This window comes from Lynx rufus, unplaced genomic scaffold (genome assembly GCF_022079265.1).
Source record: "Lynx rufus isolate CCGP_SWC_20201006 ecotype Redwood Valley unplaced genomic scaffold, mLynRuf1.p SCAF_5, whole genome shotgun sequence".
Lineage (NCBI taxonomy): Eukaryota > Metazoa > Chordata > Mammalia > Carnivora > Felidae > Lynx > Lynx rufus.
The window spans coordinates 126,982,462-127,004,092 of record NW_025814867.1 but is presented as its reverse complement, the minus strand read 5'-3'; the positions used below and the strand labels follow the sequence as shown (position 1 = coordinate 127,004,092).

Here is a 21,631-nt window from a genome sequence, read left to right as displayed (position 1 = left end):
AAACCCACTCCTGTAACAACCGTTTAAATCTGATACTATACCTGTTAGTTTACTTTCAGTTTTAAAACCCTTTCAAGCTTAGGAATTACATTCTCAGGCTCATGAATTTAGGTTGAAGACAATGTCATCGTAATCTCTACCTGTCACAGAGACATAAGCCCTCTACTTATGAAATAAATGGTTCATTCTGTCATCATGACAGCTTTAAAAAGTGACAGCTCTCTTATGACTGCATAGGAAAACGTACAAAAAATAACTTGATGGTTTGGGTGAATTTTTTTTTAAGTCAACGACTTAATATAGCAGAAAAGTATAGTTGTAATTTGATTTGAATCTTAACACTGCATCAGTGAATCAATGTATGTTTCAGATTATTTTTTCAATTGTGAATATTGGACCTGTGGTTTTATGGTTTAGTTAGCTAGACAGAGACAGAGATAGAGATAAAGATATTTAATTAAGGTACTGCATGGTTAGAAAAGAGCACTTCACCATTAATTTCCAAAATTTCAAAATTTTCTTTAAAGTTTGTATATGTAAATCATTGTAGGATATTATTGTTGCCAAGTCTTAAAGGGAAGGCAAATGACTCATATGGCAGTGGGTCCAATCTAAAATTTTGATTAAGTGTGGAAGACAGGACTAACCTTAAAACGTTAGCTTATTTGTAAATCAAACTTCATGGGAGGACTAAAGTGATAACTAAAAAAAACATTTTTTAATTTAGATTATTAAATTTGCTATGAAAATAATTTACATTTGATGAGAAAATACTTATAAGTCAACATGTGTAATAATCTCTATTATTTTACTAACAAAGTTAAAAAGCTGCTTTTTCAAAATAATCATTTTAGAAGGGAAAGCACAGAAGGAAAAGTGTCATAAATAGTTCTCACCAAAGGAAAGAGAAAATAAAGTATATTTTCAGATTGTTATGGTAAGCATTAATATCTACCACAGGATCACACTGGTAAGGTGCTTATTGGAAATGTTCTGTAGTGTAAGATAAATATATGAGCAAGCCAAGGAGATACAGTCTCATTTTATCATGTATTTTAATAGAGGGCAACGCTAGTTAAACAGATGGCGTTCAGGATTTCTCAATGAATTCAGCATCTGTGTGTACATGTTGCATAAATGCCAATTAAAATGTGTCCGAGTAAATTTACATCCCTCGCTGATAGAAAGCAAGCCAATCTTGCTGGCTCAGGATCAAGGTTAAACTTAATCATCTGCTGAACTTGCAGCAAGTTGCTCTCAAATTGTACAGAAATTCCCAGTGAAATAATAAAAACAGAACTCCTATTGATTTGTATTTATTTACATTCATAACTCATTTCTAAAGCCTTGGGCTAGAGCTCAAAGGGAAAAAAAGTTACTATTTGTATGACTTGGCCAACTACACTTTTAACCACATTTCCAACAAATGCCTCTTTGATTAAAATGCCTGCCTGAATAAATTTTCTTAACCTCCTCCTTGCAACTTCCTAGTTAAGATAATTTTGTTTAGAAATTATCCCTTCAAAATGATCTTGAACAAAGGAAAAAAGGCACGTAGCAAGCAGTCAGCCTATATTTAAATAGGAAAGATCAGTCTGTGCTTCAAGAGTGGCAGGCAGCCATGAAGTTATTTGAAATAATAATATAAAATTGGCCTCCCTTGACATCTTTTTGATACAGTTTTCTCCTCCCTCACCCCCAGTTCGTATATACCTATCTAAGCTTTTGTTAGGCTACTTTACAAAATGAACACTTTATCTTATCATTAAAATTAATATTACACAGGCATTAAATACAAGGTTCTTTATAATAAAGTAATAAAATATTCAAGGTAAAAATGTTAATTGGAAAAAAAGCACATAAAGACATGAATGGCAGAGTTTCCAAAATTAAGCTCCAGAAACTGCTAGATCAAAATGGTCTTAATATATATTTGTTTTAAAAAAGGTAAGACATTCATGTTGGGAAAACTGTGTATGTTATGGCCACCCTTTGGGGAATCACAATAATCATTAGCATATTGAAGGATTGAGAAGTCCCACAGAAAAAAAAAAAAACTCATTTAACTTTGTTGCCCAAATTTTTTCTAAACACATTGGCCTAGGCCAACTGTACATTAATTTTTATAAATTACTTGAGGAACATCATTGACCTCTTTCTAAAATAAAATCCTTAGTAACATACTTCCAGAGAGGCTAGTGTAAAATATGTTTCTAATTTTGTAAAGACACATAACTAACGCAGATGTAAGTGTAGAAAGCGGAGGCATAAAGAAAAGATAAGTGCTAGAAGTAGTCATTTCTGAGAATGAGATTATGAATGATTTTAATTTCCTCCTTTGTACCTTTCCAAGTGTCTCATTTGTTATATAGTGAACTTATGTTGTGTTTATAAAAGACAAAAACATACACTGTACTAAGTACCATCTTATTTCATATATGACAGAATTCTACATGTGACCATCTCTCATCCCTCTACTGCAAACAGCTCACAATCTGGCATTTAGTCTGTGGAGGTGTTTGTACTAAGAGATGAATGTCGTATAATCCTCACAAAGCCTGGTGACAAGTTTTCACTATTTTACAAATGGAGAAACTAGTATTTTCTTGGTACATGGAGGAACCAAGATTCCCTCCTAGGTCAGCCTGATTTTAATCCCAGCCTTTTCCTCACTACACTCTGTTAAAACCCAGGGGACAGGAATTACGCTTCATATTCGATAGTCCCAAAGCATATTGTCATACCACCATATAATGATAACCAAATAAAATTAATACTTCACATTTATTTTGCATGCAAGGTGTGTGTGTATGTTTTAAAATAAAGCACATTTATTGAGAATGCACTGCTGTGCTAGGAACTGTGTTTATTAATTTTATTAGTTCCCATCTGAGACATAGGAGTTTAATGCTATTATGATCTTCATTTTATTAGTGAGAAAAATAAGAGATACACAAGTACAAAACCCAAAACCCAAACCGTAAGTTTATAATTCTAAGATCAGTGCTTTTCTCACTAAATCACTAAAATATCACAGGAGGGATTGCTACCCAAATATGCGGCTTTTAAATTGAGTTCTTTCTTTAAGGGGGGGGGGGGAGTTTAGAAGACAAATTTGGTTGAACTTTCTTACATCATAAGATAAACATACACAGATGTTTTATTCATTCTACCCATACTTGTTTCTTAAAATGATGAAATTAACTCGTTAGAAAAAGTGATGAAAAATCCATACCATAAATCTACTTAGATTTTGATAAATGTTTAAATGTCTCTTTAAAGAAACATGTTTCCAAATTAAGGTGGTAAAAAAAAAAGTATTTTGTAGCATTAATATCTATGATTTTATAACTTAGAGGCTTGGACAGGAAAGAAAAACAATTTCATGATGGGTGGGTTTACACTACACTCACTGTAGGGTACTAGATAAGTCCCCAAACTCATCCTTTTTTCATTAGTTATGTCTTCCTCCCTCTACTCACCCTTAACAAACTGTATCTGGCACATCGTAGGTACACAAAAATGTTGGCTGTTAAGTATCATTATGATTCATGATGGGGTTTAGAACACACTACTCCAAAACATGGCATACTGAGTATTTTTAGCTGAAGTTGGAGAAACCACAGGTAGAGAAAGGCCTCTCTGACCTCCCCCGCCACCCCTGAGGCAGGTCTTAAGACTGTCATGGGAGAAATGGCTTCCTACACCTAGACAAAGGGACTATCCTTATCTCGAAGATAGAGGGCCACCAAGAGGAATCTAAACAAATAGGTCTTGCCAATTTTCACCCAATTTACTATTCTTAGCTCATACCCTTTTGTCCTATCATGTTTTACCATAATTTTCCACTCTTCATTGAACCTATGATAAGAACACTCAGGTTTAACCACTTCTTCAGGTCTTCATTTCCTTATGAAGGCTCCTTTGTCACATAAAACTTAAATAAATCTGTTTGTTTTTCTCCTGTTAATCTGTCTTTTTTCAGTCCAATTTATAGGGCCCCAGCCAGAGAACCCAGGAGGCTAAGCTCCAATGTCTTGTTTATCTTTGGATAGTTGGGATCTGGCACTGTTTCCTTCACAATAAGAACTGAAGTTGATATTTTTTGAATGAACAAAATAATACAATTTAATCCCTAAAACAATCCTGGGAGGAGTGGTCATTTCTTTGCTCATTTTCTAGGTTAAGAATTTTGCCCAAAGAATCGTAGCTAGCGTGTGGCAGTTGGGGCCCACATAGGTGTTTCAAATTCCAGAACCAAGTCCTTTCCATTTATCTAAGGACTACCATTTAGTTCAGCTCTGATACTACATACACATGGTCATGAAAAGGGCAATAATCAAAAGTAACTGCACAACTTAAATATTCCCACCATTTTTAGCATTTTCAAGGGTCATGATAATCCTTTAAAGTACACTTAAATAGGAAACTCTTTCAAATGTTTCATTTTTTTATTGTAACCAAGAGAGTCACCAAAATGTTCTTTAATAGAAAATTATAATCGCTGGGCCACCTTGGTGGCTCAGTCATTAAGCATCGACTTCGGCTCAGGTCATGATCTCATGGTTGGTGAGTTCAAGTCCCACATCAGGAGAGCTCATGCCCCGCATTGGGTGAGCTGGAGCCCTGCTTCCAGGGAACACTAGCCCTACTTCGGGTAAAAATATGAGCCCCGTTTCAGGTGAGTCCTGTTTCTCTGTCTCTCTTTCTCTGCCCCTTGCTGACTTGTGCCCTCTCTCTCTCACAAAAAAAAATAAAAAAATAAAAAAATAAATAATATATATATATGTGATATATATATGAAATATATATGTGTAATATATACGTAATATATACATTATATATATGTGATATATATGTAATATATATGTAATATGTATGTTATATATATGTTATATATATATATATAATCTCTGACTTTATTAGAAGATCACTTTAACTTCTATATCTTGATAAACATAAGCTTTTATTAAAAAAGAAAAAAAGGATTATGCAGTTCAAATATTGCCCCTTGCTCCACAAAAGTTGAAAAACAACAATTAAATGCAACAGTTTCTAAAGCGTCTCTACTCACTTTGCATAGGTAAAAACATGCAGAGATGATATTCCTTTCACCTTGCTAAGTAGAAATGACTTGAAAAAGTACTAAACACTTATTTAGTCTATATTTACTGGTAATTTGAAAATACTCATTAGAGCAAGTCCTGGAATTTAAGCTTTACTTATAATTTTAATTAACTGGAGAGTGGATGTTTTCCAATTTTCCCACATTTCCTATAGTATTTGACATTTACAATTCTTGAGTCATACACTTCAAAAAAAATGCATTATGAGTACATATCCCTTTGTGCAGGATACCAATTTGTACCAATCATAAAACAATGCTGATTAAATGGTAAACCATCCAATAAAATTCTATCTTTTGGCCAGCTTATCGTAATAGGAGTTTTTCCACTAAATTACCCAGATGAACACAAATCTTGGACAATTATATCCCACTAGCTCATGTGAGTAATTGCTAGGGTGGAAAATTGCAGCATGTATGAAGGTACAGATGTTCGTTTTCACATGACCAAACAAAATAGGGGAAAAACAGTGTCTTCTTCCATACTGAATTCTAAATATTTTGCTCTGTTCACACTTTTCTATTAAAGACACCTCTTTGTATGTCTGAAATATAAGTATAATAAATAAAATGAGACAAGTAACAGTGTTACATCAGGCACTTAAGGACTAGTTATTTTTATCTATTTATTTATTTATTTATTTATTTATTTATTTATTTATTTATTTTGAATTACCACTGCACTCAACATCCAATAATGTGGACACTACTCTGCACAAAGAGCCAACGTTACAGCCAAGGAACAACGGCACCTGACTTTATATTTGTGCAAAAATTGTTCTTCAGCTTACTAAAAGCAAAATACAAACTACATTGGCTTTAAAACACTCAGATCTTTCCTCTCTAGCAAGCTTGACTTGTTTTCTTTGGTGCTTCTTCAGGCTATACTTTAATCCCCTGGCCCCACTTTTGCTCTATTGTTTACTGCAGAATCATTGCCTGGGCACCAGTTTTGGCCTTATATTGAAAAGCGTTTTGCCTTTTTTTTTTTTTTTTTTTCGTCTTCTCCTTAGCTGTCTCAGCTATTGCTTCAGCCAGTTTCTGCTGAGGTCTGTGGACAGACTGCTCCAACAGCTCTCCGGATGGTCGAGAGCTTAGTATCTTACATCACAGAACTGACGACTAGCCAAGTACAGAACACAGCAAAGCTTCTTTCTATAAGCTTTCCACTTATGTACAATTCTACCCTTCTGAATTAAAGCACACTTGTGGGATCAGAATCTTATCCTGTGATTATATGGTATATTACTTGATACTATAGTATAGCATGTTATGTCTAATTTTAGTTGGGTCTTTTCTCCACCTATCTATGGATCTCAAGAAAGTTTTTTTCCACAGTACAGACACTGGTATCGAGGACATAGTAGACACTAAATAAGCATCAGTGGATGAATGACTGAGTGAATAAATGAAGCTCCCATTCACCATCAGGCACTCCTGTGTGAAGACATCCCTTAGTAGAGGGTCAATGGGCAAATAGGTCTTGGTGGCCTTTAATGTTACCCTATAAACAACAAGTAAGTCTTTGGCTATTGCTAGCAAAAAACACATTTATTTGCTGCCATAGGCTAGTTTCCTCTCAGAATTTATTTCTATTAAACCAGAATGTATCAATCTGGAGAGCACAGTGTGTTTAAGAGCAGAGACTCTGGAGTCAGACTGCCATGGGTAAGAAAGTCGGCTCTGCCGCTTACTTGTATTTGACTGTGGACAAGGTGCTTAATTGTTTTGTGTTGGAATGCTGTCATTATGAAAGATAGACAATAAAATAGGGATTGATAAAAACACTGTCACAGAATTGTTTTGAGGATTAAATAAGTTACTACATGTGACACACTTAAAATTATGTCCAGTATACTGAATAATAGCTAGAATTATTAGCTATTATGGTTTATATTAATGTAGTTGCATGTTCTAGTTAATAAATCATAGTGGACGCTGGGGCACCTGGGTGGCTCAGTCGATTAAGCATCCGACTTCGGCTCAGGTCATGATCTTGTGGTTCATGGGTTCAAACCCCACGTTGGGCTCTGTCCTGACAGCTCAGAGCCTGGAGCCTGCTTTGGATTCTGTGTCTCCCTCTCTCTCTGCCCCTCCCCCCCTCAAAAATAAATAAACCATTAAAAAAGCTTACATAAAAATAATAGTGGATTCTAATTCTAGGATAATTACTTTTCTTCTTAATTCTGTTGGGTGTTTGGTTAGAGTGAACTAGACCCTAAGAAGTGACTACCCCTAGGTAGTAGAAATTGTTTACTGATTATGCAAAGTTGACTATCGAATTTGTGATATATGCTAACCTGATTAGAATACAGATAAACTATGGAATCACTTTTGGCTATTAATTAAAACAGTAGCAGTAACATCTTAACATAAGTAAACTATCCTAATTGATCCCACTGCCGAACATTAACTCCCAATGAAGGAATGGGAATTTTCTATTTTTTTTTAACGTTTATTTTTTGAGACAGAGAGAGACAGAACATGAACGGGGGAGGGGCAGAGAGAGAGGGAGACACAGAATCCGAAACAGGCTCCAGGCTCTGAGCCATCAGCCCAGAGCCTGACGCAGGGCTCGAACTCACAGACCGCGAGATCGTGACCTGAGCTGAAGTCGGACGCTTAACCGACTGAGCCACCCAGGCACCCAGGAATGGGAATTTTCAAGAGACAGTGTACAGCAATGTCAATTTGGGGAGGATTTTTAAAAAGAGGGTCAAAAGGTATACCAAAATAGAAGAAATGGAAGGCCCATGAAGACATCCTCAGTCTCCTTCCTAATTTTCCCAAGTGCATATATACAATAACCATCTAGTACCACATCAATTTTTTACTATCTTATTTAAATACATAGATATCATTTTAACCAACATTTTTTATATTTGTTTGTCGTTGAAAGTCACGTGGAATAGTTATAACCAAATCAAAGAGGCCCCCACAAAATTTACTACTGTTAGAGTAAATATCTAATCCTCTTTAGTGATTATTTTTTAACAGTACTTGATTTAAAAGAAAGTCAAAATAAAAACTTGTGCTTACTTTTTATATAAATATTTATGTTCATGTGTTACTGACTTAACATTACTTAGATTGAAATCCAAGGCTGATGGTAAAGCAAGCCGTTAAAATAAGAAACAATTTCCAAAATGTGAAGTACCTTAGCTGCTGGAAAAAAATAATAATAATAAGATGGACTGTAAAAAGTAATCTGAGCTCAGTTCGGACAAGGCACAGTTTGATCTTCCATGGTGCCATCTTTGTCTTTCTATTTTTCTACTTTCCTCACTCCATATTGCATGTAGGCCCACATCTCTCCACTAAATACAAACATCCCTCAACTTTCCTTGAAGCCACTTTCATATCTTACCCCTTCCTTCCTGCACAAATGTTTCAGGTTGAGACACTGTCTCAGCTTCTTCCTTTGTCATCCTATTGAAACTCTTGCTACCATCATTATGTGGGAAGCTTCAGTACCCATAAACCCTAGCCCAGATTTCTGTCCCATGTCCTAAATCAATAGTCCCCACCTCTTCATACATAACATTTGCATGTCTTACAGGACTGAATCTGAAATATGCATGGACTTCACCAACACCACTACACGTCTAAAAAAGTAATTACAGTAACCACTTTTATTCCTTTTTTTATTTCCTATCTCTGTGTATAAGTAACCCAAGAAGTTTTAGAGCTGAATCCTGGCTCTATACTCAAAGAGTCAAATGTCTCACAAAATTTTCTCCTAAACCAATCATTCTCTCTCCTACCCCAAATTCACGTTAAAAAATATCCTAGCCAATTTCTTTGTCTAGATTAACTTTTCTCGTTTAATTCAGTCTAGGTGGCCTCAAAGCATACAATATAACCCCAGGTGGAAACATAAAATTTCTAGAAAGGTGAAGGGATGGCTGTAGTTCGAAAGAGTTTCCCACCTGATTCTAACACAACACATCACTCCTCTCCCCTATTTTCTCTGTGCTCAAAATTGAAATCACTCTTCCACTCTCTTTAAATGGTTCTTATCCTTGGCTGCATGCTTGAATCCCCTGGGGAGACAGGAAAATTCAGATGTCTGGGTCCTACACCCAGGGATTAATTCAGATGTCTGGGTCCTACACCCAGGGATTCAGAGCAAGTGTTCTAGGACGCATCCTGGTATTCCCAAGATACTATTGGCTCATAGTACCTACAGTGGGTGAGCAACGTTCTGAGGCTACGTAAGCAGCCCACTGACATGGGTTATTAAGAGAAATTCTTTTTATATGTATTTTTAAATATAATCCCTAAACTTTTTAATAAAATTTCATGTGATGTTTTAAAAGGTACTAGCACTGGTATATAGTAGTACATAATAAATAAACTTACAAAAACTGAAGTGTACTTGCAATTTTTGCTACTAAACAGGTGTGTGAAGACTAAAACATTTGAAATTCTTTGCTGTAAATTCTAGCTCGCCATCTCTCAATGCAAACTATCTCCTTTATCTCAGTGCAAACTGTCTTCAAACTGGTCTCCTTTATCCAGGCCCTCTGTCTTACTGGGCCAGGTCATTCTTCCACTGGACTTATTTTTGAAACATGAAATATGATCCTGTCACTCACTTGCTTTAAAATATTTGTTGACTCCAAGTTACCTTGTTTAACTCCCTAGTGATTGGTTAACTAAACAACCTATTTAAAGAAGAAGAAGAAGAAGAAGAAGAAGAAGAAGAAGGAGGAGAAGAAGAACAACAACAACAACAACAACAACAACAAGAATAAGAACAACAACAACAACAACAACAACAAGTAGTAGAAACTCTTAATATGACTGCAAGCACCCTCACGGTTATGTCTTCAAGCTCTGCATCCAGCCCCATTTCCCAGCCCTCCACTCCCGCATCCTACGCAGCAACATTTTCTTTGTTATCTCAGTATACCATGTACCAGGGCACATTTGCTTTTTTCAGTCTTATAACCATCTTTTCCTTTTTTTCTGCCTTTTAAACCTCAACTTAATTTGCAAAAAAAAAAAAAAAAAAAAAAAACAATTAAAATACAGATCTTCTCCCAATATTCCAGGATTCCTCTAGACAGAATCGTCTCTTATAGTATTTATCACATTATACTGTAATTATCACATACTTTTTTTATTCCTATTAAATAGTGAGATCCTCAAAGACTGAAATCGACTTACTCATTTTTATATTTTCCCAATATGTGGCACTGAATGAGCTAAGCCTATATTAGTGGCTTAATATATGTCTGTTGAATAAACTCTGTTTTTCAATAAATATTTATTGACTAATGACGATATGCCACTCATACAGGACTGTGAAAATAACAATGAAAAAATAATTCCTAGCTAAATAAATGAAGGAATCATGTATTTTAAAACATGAATGTTGTCTGTTACAAGAAAACTCAAAAGACAAACATCCATTACTAAAACAAGTAAACAAAAGGAGCTCAACATTAGTACAGACCCAGGATTTCATCCACATATACAATTAATTCTGTTTTCTTTCTCGTGATAGGAATTCATTATGAACTACAACTTCAAACATCTATTGCACAATGATAAATCATTTTCATAACAGTAATCCTTAAGAAATTCAAGATTCTAAAATGTTAATTTATGATTAAATAATGTCTATTATACTCTTAGGTTCTACTATACTTTATGGTATTCTAACTGAAGAAAAATTCTGACTTAATGGAATAACAGTGCTAGAACACATAATAAGTTCATAATTTTACAGACGGAAAAACAGATTTATAGAAGTAAAATGCCTTGCTTTAGGTCACATATCTAGTTAAGAACTGAACTACTGATATAAATCACACGTTCTAAGATTGCACTTCTTAGGTCCTACCAAATGAATTTCTCTTTTGGTGAACCAGAATATCTGGTCCCAGACTAAATCATGCTGAATTACACTTCACTGTCTAAGGAACAGAATGTTATTATGAATAAAACATTGTTTTTCATTGTTTAAATGTAGTGAAACTTGAGAAATATAAAACATTATTACTGCTCTATGAAATATTAAGTGGATTTAAACTAACTCAGGTTTTTAAGCATTTAAAGTAAAAGTAATTGCCAGGGAAAGATGCCTCATTAAAAAGAAAAAAATATATTTAAGTATTAGGCCTATAATTCCTGAAATATGCTAACTCATGTAAGCATTATCACTGTATAACAATTGTAACCAAAGCTTTAACAATTAGTCACACAGAGAAAAGAGTTGTCTCGGGTCTGTTAAGTTTCCAACTCTTGATTTTGGCTCAGGTCCTGATCTCATGGTTTATAGGTTCGAGCCCCTCATGGGGGATCTACTGACAAAAGCTCAGAACATGTGTGTGATCCTCTCTCCCTGCCCCTAACCAACATGTGCACATGCTCTGTCTCTCACTCTCAAAATAAATAAATAAACTTAAAAAAAAAAAAAGAGTTGGAGCTTAGATTAGCTGAGATTGAAAGTGTAGTCAACAGGTGTATTCAAACCAACGTTTACTATTCAATGCCTCTATCTTCTCATTTGCAGAACAGGGGAAAGAATAGTGACCATTAACTGTTATAACTAAGTGAGATCAACCATGTAAAGCTAAAATATTTTTGCTGGCACATTCTAAAACACTTAATAAAGGTTAGTCATAATTATTTTTATTATCAAACACACAAGGAGTCACTATAGACCAATAGTTAAGAACATAGGCATTAGGTTCGGACAGGTTATCAGTTCATATTCTAGGTCAAAATGTTTCACTGTGTGGCCTACGGAAACACAATACAGTCTAGATATAGAAGGCATGATGACTACATACTTGTGAATTACTACATGACAATAACAATGCATGGGATTAACCTGGGGAAATTTAATAATCAACCTAAAAGTGAATTGGATGCACACACACACACATGCATACACACACACAGCCACAAAGTGGGGGCAGCCCCATCAGGTCATTTTATTGTAAGAGTAACATTCTGTTCAGAAACGAGAAAGGATTTACTCTGAAAGATTAATGTAATATTTTTTGGCCTAAAACACAAATTCTATGAATATTAGTCTTTTTCATTTTCTAAGTTTGTAGAACTTTAGATTGTTAGAACTTTTTGTACCAAACAACGTGCTATGAAAGATACATTTTATGGAGCTTAGCATCTTACTTTTTATACTTTTATATTAGTACAGCACAGTGTTCTTCATAGCAGTTTAGAGTAGGTATGGCAAATCCTTTTTACTTCCTTCCACTAGACTGAAAACTGAATACATGTATAATTTTACATGAACACAATATTCTGAGATCTAAGTTTTACTGTAAATACTTAAGTCACTCTGCTCTTTTATTCTGGAAACTAACCAAGCAAGATCACATCTTTGACTTTCAGATTACTATTAAATTTTTTTCCTAAAATCAGCCAAATTTTGAAAGGAAAACATGTCTCTAATTGTGATATATGAACTATTTTTTTGAGTAAATATTTATTTTGTGAGAATTTGAAGCAGAAGCCATGAGAAAGGTAGCCAAACAATTTCTTAGTTTTCTTTGTTCATTTTCAAATTTATTTTCCCCAAAATATGTTTGTATTTTATAAATTGAAGTGTAAAAAGTACATGGACAAAAGGGATTCAACTATATTATCAATAATACCTCCACTGTTTGAGTTTAGTATACATGGTTTACTGAATGTTAAAGTCTTTAACAATACTTTTAAAAAGTATACAAAAACCATAACTCATGTATTGTTTGCCTTAAAGGAACTACTGATAGTTTGTCTGCTTTTAATTTTTGGTAGTAAATATATTCTAAAAGTGCTATAATTTTCAGTCAACCAAAAACCTTTATATCGGCATATATACCATATTTATTGGAATATCGAGCAGCATAGATTCTGGATCAGGCTGCCTGTCACCAGATTTGAGCTCCAACACCTGCAAAGTATGTGACTTAAGAAAAATTACTTGGGGCGCCTGGGTGGCGCAGTCGGTTAGGCGTCCGACTTCAGCCAGGTCATGATCTCGCGGTCTGTGAGTTCGAGCCCCGCGTCAGGCTCTGGGCTGATGGCTCAGAGCCTGGAGCCTGTTTCCGATTCTGTGTCTCCCTCTCTCTCTGCCCCTCCCCCGTTCATGCTCTGTCTCTCTCTGTCCCAAAAAAAATAAATAAACGTTGAAAAAAAAAATTAAAAAAAAAAAAGAAAAATTACTTAACTTCTCTATGCTGTGTTTACTGTTCTGTAAAATAGAGTTTAAAATAGTACCTTGTGCAGTTTATAAGAATTAATATATGAAGCACTTTGATTAGGACCTGGTACAAAGGAAATAAATTTTAAACATGTTAGTTTTTAAAAAAAAAATAAAGTGAATTGGAATAAAATAAGGTTGTAGTTCTTGTGGTTTGGGGAAGAAAATAAATGTAAATTGGATTTATCCAAAGAATAGTGACAAAAAATTCTTCTAAAATTATTTTGCAAAGGTTACAACTGGTCCTGGATATTAAGTTATCTTTATGCCTTAATTCCTTATTTAATAATTCTGAGTGCCATCGGCCATTGGCAACTATCAGGGTTACTTATTCAACAACAGAAAGTTTTTTCTTGTCCATAGGCTTCGTTTTCTCATCTATAATGTGAACGTATTTATTTAGGTACTCAGTTTTCTTGTCATCCTATAATGATGAAAATACACAAATTACTAAAGCAGATAACATGAACAGTTGCAGAAGTTAGGCGCTGCACAAGTACACCCAGCAAAGAGGGCAACTGCATATATGTAGCTTGAGTCTCACTTGCGAAGCTGTGCTGAGGGATGTGACAGCCCAGAGAAGGAGTATGTCTGCATACATTTCAAAAATACAAAGTCTAAGATTATAATCCTATACTCATGTGTTTGAGGTCCATTAACAACACATTACAATCAACCAATATTTATAGCTATATTTCTCACTGTTTTAATCTGTTAAATTCTTCTCTTTTTCTTTAATTTCTACACTTATTCCCTTGGAAACTGAAAACAGTGCACTGAAGACCTTAACCACCTGCAAATGGACATCTTGGTGAGGACCTAAGCTCTCATCAACTTCCTACCTATGAACTGACTATAATTTACCCCTTTGTTATTTCACTTCCCTCAAAATACTGAATTGCAGGTTGCTTATTTGATAACTGGAGTTGTTGGGGGGTTTTTTGTTTTGTTTTGTTTTGTCTTTGTCTTCTTCTATTCCTCTTATTTCCCATACAGATCTGTTTTCTGTACTTGCCAATTAGACAAATCTCCTTACCAATTCTGCCTATAATTCAATCCCTCCTCACTTAAAGGTAAATAAAAAAATCCTTTATCATTTATTAGTAACTCCTCTTCTACAATATGGGTTGAGATTAACCTGATTCTGATGATTCCAACAATTTCTTATCCCTCATAACTTCCACATCTGTCTACCTTACGTTTTCATTATAGCACAGTAAGGTAACTGCATATTTACTCTCTGTGCACCTGTATTCATTTAGCTTGGTTTTGCAAATCATAACGAGTATATAAGTGCTCTTTTCAAATCACAGATATTTTCTTTAGCTTCCTTCTGAGCTCACCACAGTTCACAGCAGGCAGTACTCCAAAATGGGCTGTTGGTTTTCAAGTAAATGAAAATCAGTACTTTTTTAAATAATTTTTTAATGTTTATTATTGAGAGACAGAGCGTGAACAGGGCAGGGGCAGAGAGAGAGGCAGACACAGAATCGGAAGCAGGCTACAGACTCTGAGCTGTCAGCACACAGCAGACACAGGGCTCGAACTCACAAACCGCAAGATCATGACCTGAACCAAAGTCGGATGCTTAACCGACTGAGCCACCCAGGTGCCCCTGAGAATCAGTACTTTTTAAAGGTGCCAATGAAGACAGCTAGTTCTCATTATAAAACTTTCAATGCAGCAAGGGTACATAAGTTAAATGAATGTGAACTACATGTATTTTGGAAAACTCAAAATCAGTAGAGGGAAACAGATATGGGCACAAATCCTGTGGTCAGACTTCCAGTTTTGAAATGAGTTCCATGACTTCCTACTTAACTGCTTTTCTCCTTTTACTTTAAGATAAGGATAACACTTATCCTTCTTCTGTTTTGAAAAGTAGGATTATCACTAGTTCCTACCATATAAGTGTGACGTGCATGTACATCAGAAAAGTGACACTGTTGTTATGGCCACTTATATTATGTAACTAAATTTAAAATGAGCAACATCATATTTATTTCTGATAGGCAAAACACATTTATGAAATAGGTTTCAGTGAATGTCAATAATTATTTCTTGATATTGTTCTTTTTTTTTTAATTTTTTTTCATAGTTTATTTATTTTTGAGACAGAGAGAGACAGAGCATGAACCGGGGGAGAATCAGAGAGAGAGGGAGACACAGAATCTGAAACAGGCTGCAGGCTCTGAGCGGTCAGCACAGAGCCCGACGCAGGGCTCGAACTCACGAGCCGTGAGATCATGACCTGAGCCGAAGTCGGATGCTTAACCGACCGAGCCACCCAGGCGCCTCTCTTGATACTATTCTTAAAATCATTAATTGAGTGCCTAGTATGTTTCAGGACAATGCTACATATGTCATATTATCATGTAATTTAATCCTCGTCATGTAATTTAATCCTCAATGACATCCTTATGGTCCAGGTATTTTCATTTCAACATTTTACAAATGTGAGATCAAAGTCGTAGACAAACTAAGCAACTCACCCAGAGTCACGCAGTTAATAAGGGAACAAGACAGCATTTGAACTTGGTTTTGTGTAATTCCAGAGCTGGAGCTCCTAAACCAGTGGTTCTCAAACTCTGTAACTTACATCAGAATCACTTAGATGGCTGGATACAATACAGACTGCTAATAAGATCTATGCTCAGGAGTTTTGATTCAGTGACTCCTAGAGTACGTCCTGAGTATTTGACTTCTAACAAGCTCCCAGGTGATACAGGTGTTGCTAGCTAAGGAACTAGACTTTGAGAATCACTGACTTAAATTATTAAACATGTTGATTTGATTGTTTAACGAAGTAACCTATAAAAATCTAATTAGCAATAGTGTAGTCATAGACACGTATTTCAAGTTTGTTGTAATATTATAACCTCTATGTGATTTAGGATTCTATTTATTGAAATTAAATGTACTTCAATGACTTCTTGGAACAGAACATGGAAAATGTAATATTTAACATAGTCAAATCCAAGTACCGTTTATTTACTTCACTTAGGTGAAGTAAGCCAGAATTTTTTTTTTTTTTGTAATCCCATACTGATTTTCTGGAAGATGTTATTGTATTATTAAAGGGAATGAGTTCATCCAAGATATATAATACTCATAACTACTTTCACTTTATTGAGATGTACTTTTTTTCTGTTGATTCACATTGTCCTAGGTAAAATCTGATTTAATACAAGCTATCTCTTATGTGTGGTTTTCATCTACTAAAATTCCCATATATTCATTTCAGAACAAGTTAAAAAAATATAATTCAAATAGTCACTCTCAGGACCTGGAATGTGCAGTGTTACCAAATAAAATATTTAGATCTCTGATACCCAAATTCAGCTTCCACTTTGAATCCAATTATATTGCTTATTTTCTATGAGGCTCTTACCACCAAATTCAGCTTCCACTTTGAATCCAATTATATTGCTTATTTTCTATGAGGCTCTTACCATATTCATTTCTTATGAAAGCAGTCCTATTACAGTTACAATTTAAAATAATTCTAAATTATATAATTACATACCATTTCTTGGGGTGGTGTATTTTTGCTTTTCTTAAAAACAAACAAGCGCTTGGAGTCCACAGTCCATTTGGTTCTACAATTATAGAATGTCAGGACTTCTTATTCAAATTGGCTAAACTGACATAACGGAAACTAAATCTTAAATAAACACTAACCATTTATAAGATGTTAAAATTAATTGAGGAATTAGGAAAAAAGATATCTCTAAGGTACTTTATACTTTCATAATTCTATAAATATATTACAGTGAGAATCAGACAAGGTTTCACACCATAAAATTTTAATAAAGCTACAACTAGTTCTAATATTCAGGAGAATAGGTAAACGCCTTAGCCACTTAGAGAAAAAGATTTATGAATGGATTCATTTCACTAATCTAAAGTGAGCTGGGCCAAACACTAAGATAGGAAAGATCAGTATTGTCATCCAAAATAACAAACCCAAATAACCAAAATAACAAATACTTACTATTCATTAGTAAGTATGAATAAAGTGCTGAAATTTATTTCTAATAAGTGTTGACTGATCTTGGCAAATCTAGACAACTGGACCACACATAAATAAAATTCAAGTCATTGCTCGTTTTGTGTCCCAGGAGACTAGAATGAGTAAGAACAAGATTATCACTTTCAGTGATGAAAATAAAGAGAAAAATTAAAGCTAAGATATTGATAATAGCATTCTCATTTCAAAAGCATTACTGTGATGTCAAATTTGGCTCAAATTTGCAAATGAAATTAGTGTTCAAGTATGAACTAATCTTTTAATGAATGAGAACAAGTACTTTTTCATAGTACTCAACACCTTAGAATAAAGAAATTCCACTTCTCAGTAATGATTTGTGACTGACATTTTGAGCAGCAGGGATCATATTTCAAATACAAATAAAAACAAATCACACTTTTAAATTATAAATTGTAAGAATCATTGTATGGTATCAGAAATTCCGTACCTTCTGTTTTTACTGCATCTTTTGGAAAACTTTAAATGGTCTGCCCTTTATCTTCAATCTTTTCCATGCCTTCACACCCTTTGGTCTTAAACAAAATCTGGTTAACCTGAGAGAATGACAGGAGGCTCTCATTTACTGTTTTCCAGTGGTAGTAAGAAATGCTAACATTTCCTTTTCCAGCTCACAGAGACTTTGAATTCATTGATCTTACACCCAAGGAAAGAAAACTACCCCCTCTCTACAGCTTGAGCCACTAATGCAGAAAACTAGTTCTGCCATGTCATCATGACTTTCAGCCACCACCTCTGCTGAATCAAGGACTTGGCGATTCACTTCCAAATATCCTCTCCACACCTCCCCCAAATTCTACCAACGTCTTGTTTTAGCTCAACATCCATATAAATGACTCAGGCAAAGCCTTTGTTTGTTTGTTTGTTTGTTTGTCTTTAACTTTTCCAATAACTAAATCTCTACTCCACTGCAGCCTTTTCCTCCACTGTCCACAAGCCATAATAACCTTGACATAAACCTTGACATAAACTTGAACTCGAAAAGATAAATTCTTAAACCTCTGTCAGCCTCTTCTTCCCATTTTCTTGCTCTTATGATACTTGTTGTCAGACACTAAAAGTTATCCAAACATCAAGGTTTTAGTTCCCACCCAACCCCTACTGTCCTTTTCATAGCATTCTTTTCCTAGATTTGCAGCTTCTCCTAGGCAGCTGAGAATTCATGATCCATTGTTCTACATATTGGTATCAGCCAGAACACTAACCTCCAAATTGCCAACACTCTCAGTCAACTGGATTAAGGGTATCATTGTATCAAACAAAAAAAGTCCTGAGGTAAGGAAGCTCTGAGACTAGTCCACTCTCTGGTCCCTGGCAATGTCCTTAAGGATTTAGGTTCCTTCATCTTTCCACTTGCCAAAATTCACCTTTTGCATTTGCTTCTCCATGATAGTAGAAAGAAGGCTGCTGTAATTCTAGGTCTCATAAGTAGAAATAATATGAAGGGGTAGAAGGGAGAGGGAAATGCCATCTCAACCTTTTGAAGAAGTCTCATCAGACTTTTCTTATTTCTATGTCAAGGAATGGGTCATCCACCATTTTTGAAGCCAATTTTTGTTAAGGAAGTAAGATAATAGGAATAAGGATTTACCCTGTAGGTAGTGGAAAGGAGTGTCCTGCTGTAAACCTTATGGTGAAGGGACGGACACTCTACATCAAAACTGAAGCTTTGCCAGCAAGAATGAAAAGGGGGAAAGCTGCCATATACACAACCAGCCGAGGTCTGCTTCTCTATTTTCTTCCCAGCATCCATTCACCTGTTGCCATTGTTTTCTTCCTACATTCCTTCAGGATAGGCACAGCACACTCCTAGGCTAGGCACAAAATCAAAAGAACCAATATAATATTAATGACTGTGTATGATCCTACCCTGTAGATTAATATAGGAATGCATACAAATTTGCTAAATGATCTAACAAAAAGAACATCATGGCACAGCAGAAAGAGTCCTTTGCTTCAAATAAAATAAAACAACAAAATCTCTGTAATCACACAATTAAAGCCTTAACTGATGTTTTCTCCTTGGGAAAGCCACCAACTTTAAAAACTAGTATGCACAGGTGGATTTATCCTGAATCTAATAAAGCTTTAAGGCCCTTCACTAACAACGGCTCCTAAGACATTCCTAATTATGCATTCTTCCACTGTATTATTATTTTAAAGACTCTGAAATTTTCATGGGCTTCAGACTTCTAACAACTCTGTATCTGTCACTGCGGACATGTCAACTTTGTCTACCTGTGTACTACCGAGCATGTGACTTCCCTCTTTATCCATCCATTTCTTTATCCTCAAAATTGCTTTAATAGAAGGAGCCCTACTTTGCTTGCAAAACTGGGATGGGGATCAGAAATACATATATAAAAGAGCTATGTAGCAATGTTTTGCATAACTATTATAATCAACAATATACACTGTTCTCTTGTGGCTGCTGTTTTCCAGCAAGAGGCTGCTGTTGCATCTGCTCCTGCCAGCCTGTCTCCAGGATATTACAAGAACTAAAGCTGTAAATGAGCTGAGCCATCCCTGTTTGCTGTCCAGAATACCCATTCAGCTGCAGGTGTTTTCCAACTATCTACTGTGATGTTACATTGCTTCAGGCTGTGCTACAGGGGACCCTCATAGGGTTTCATCTGCCTACCATGTGCTCAACTCCACTCTAGCCCTGGGGAGCAGACTTTCATGTAGAATGGTTTCAGCTTCTCAGGATTGTAGGAGTCCTGGGACCTCATTGTAGGAAACTATGCCTTACCATCTGGTGTGAAGCGTGGTACTAAGAGATGCTGATAGAATTTGTCTCATAATTGAACGTGGTGATGGTAGGTGTCATTTCCATAAACAAGACTAGACAGCACAATAGCTTCGTAGACTTTAATTTTGGTCTGGAATGTGTTGCTTTGTTTTCATCAGCCTGTCATTCTTGCAAATGTTATGAGTTTTAAAATATGATTTATTACTTTACCCACTAATGTGCCATTATTAGATAGAGAGCTGCTGAAGTAGCAGCATTCAGTAACAAGCAATTTCACAAGTAATTATGCAGTCATGAGTTGAGTACATCCAAGTGCTGTAAGGGCTGAATGGACAATAGCACACGTAGAAAGCTATCAAGGGGTACAGGGATGAGCAGTCTGTGTTTCAAAGAGAAATGAGTATTTCTGTCCTGGATATCACTCTAGCATTGATGAGAACAATCAGGTACTGAGGATTATACCCAGGACAAATGCTCTAGTGGCCTCATTTCCCTTCTCTCAATATTTTATATCAATTAAAACAAATTAAAATCAATATTAACCTCTGCTATTTATTGAACATTTACTATATAGCTTGCACTGCTAAGTTCTTATTGTATTATCATATTTAATCCTTAGTAACAATCTTACGAGGTAAGTAATAATATCTATGTTTTATATATGAACTAGAACCTTACAGGTAGTAAGTTAGCTTAGAAATTACAGTTAGTAACTCATTGAGGTGAACTATAAACACAAGTTCATCAGATGCCACAGACTTCATTTCAAGTCATTGTACTTTAGCCACATGTGCAAAATGGAATCTTCTCTGAAGAGAAAAGAAAGAAAGAAAGAAAGAAAGAAAGAAAGAACGAAAGAAAACGAACGAACGAAAGAAAGAAAGAAAGAAAAAGAAATAAAAAGAAACTCATACCTATCAAATTCATTAAGTAGGGCTTGGAAATCTGATTCCTGGATTAAATATATATATTCTATTGGTAATTCTGTTGCACATTTTAGTTGGAGCCCTCAGATTATACTTAGTCTTACAAAGTATAAACTTCCTAGCAGTAGAGTCTAAATGCAGGTATGTGATCCACCTTTATTTTTTTTCCCATTGAAATATGGCAGATCAAGGTTTCTCCATGCCCTGAGTGACAAGTTATTAAGAGCAACCGGTTTAATTACTAAACCCTATTGTAGGATATTAGATAGAGTATGTCAACATGCCAATGCTAAAGAAATATACTATAGGAAGTAGAGGGAAAGTAAAAACTGAAAAACACAATTGGCTTTACAAAAATTTTTCAAAGTACTCAGTTTTATCCATTTGAATGTGTCAGCTGATATTCAAATATAATTTGTTTCTCCATTTATATAGGCAATTCTCTAGGATCAAAAAACTCAAATCATTGAAACATATTTTTTTATCAAGGAAATACTGGGTTATTTAAAAAATTTTAATTTAAATTATACTTACTATAGAATTATTTTTTTAATTT

General features: G+C 35.1%; 1 protein-coding gene across 1 annotated transcript in view; it reads right to left on the bottom strand.

Annotated features, from left to right (window-relative positions):
- The window catches only part of ROBO1 (roundabout guidance receptor 1), a 507,959-nt gene that overhangs the window by 157,458 nt on the left and 328,870 nt on the right, over positions 1-21,631 (bottom strand). The window lies entirely within an intron of this gene.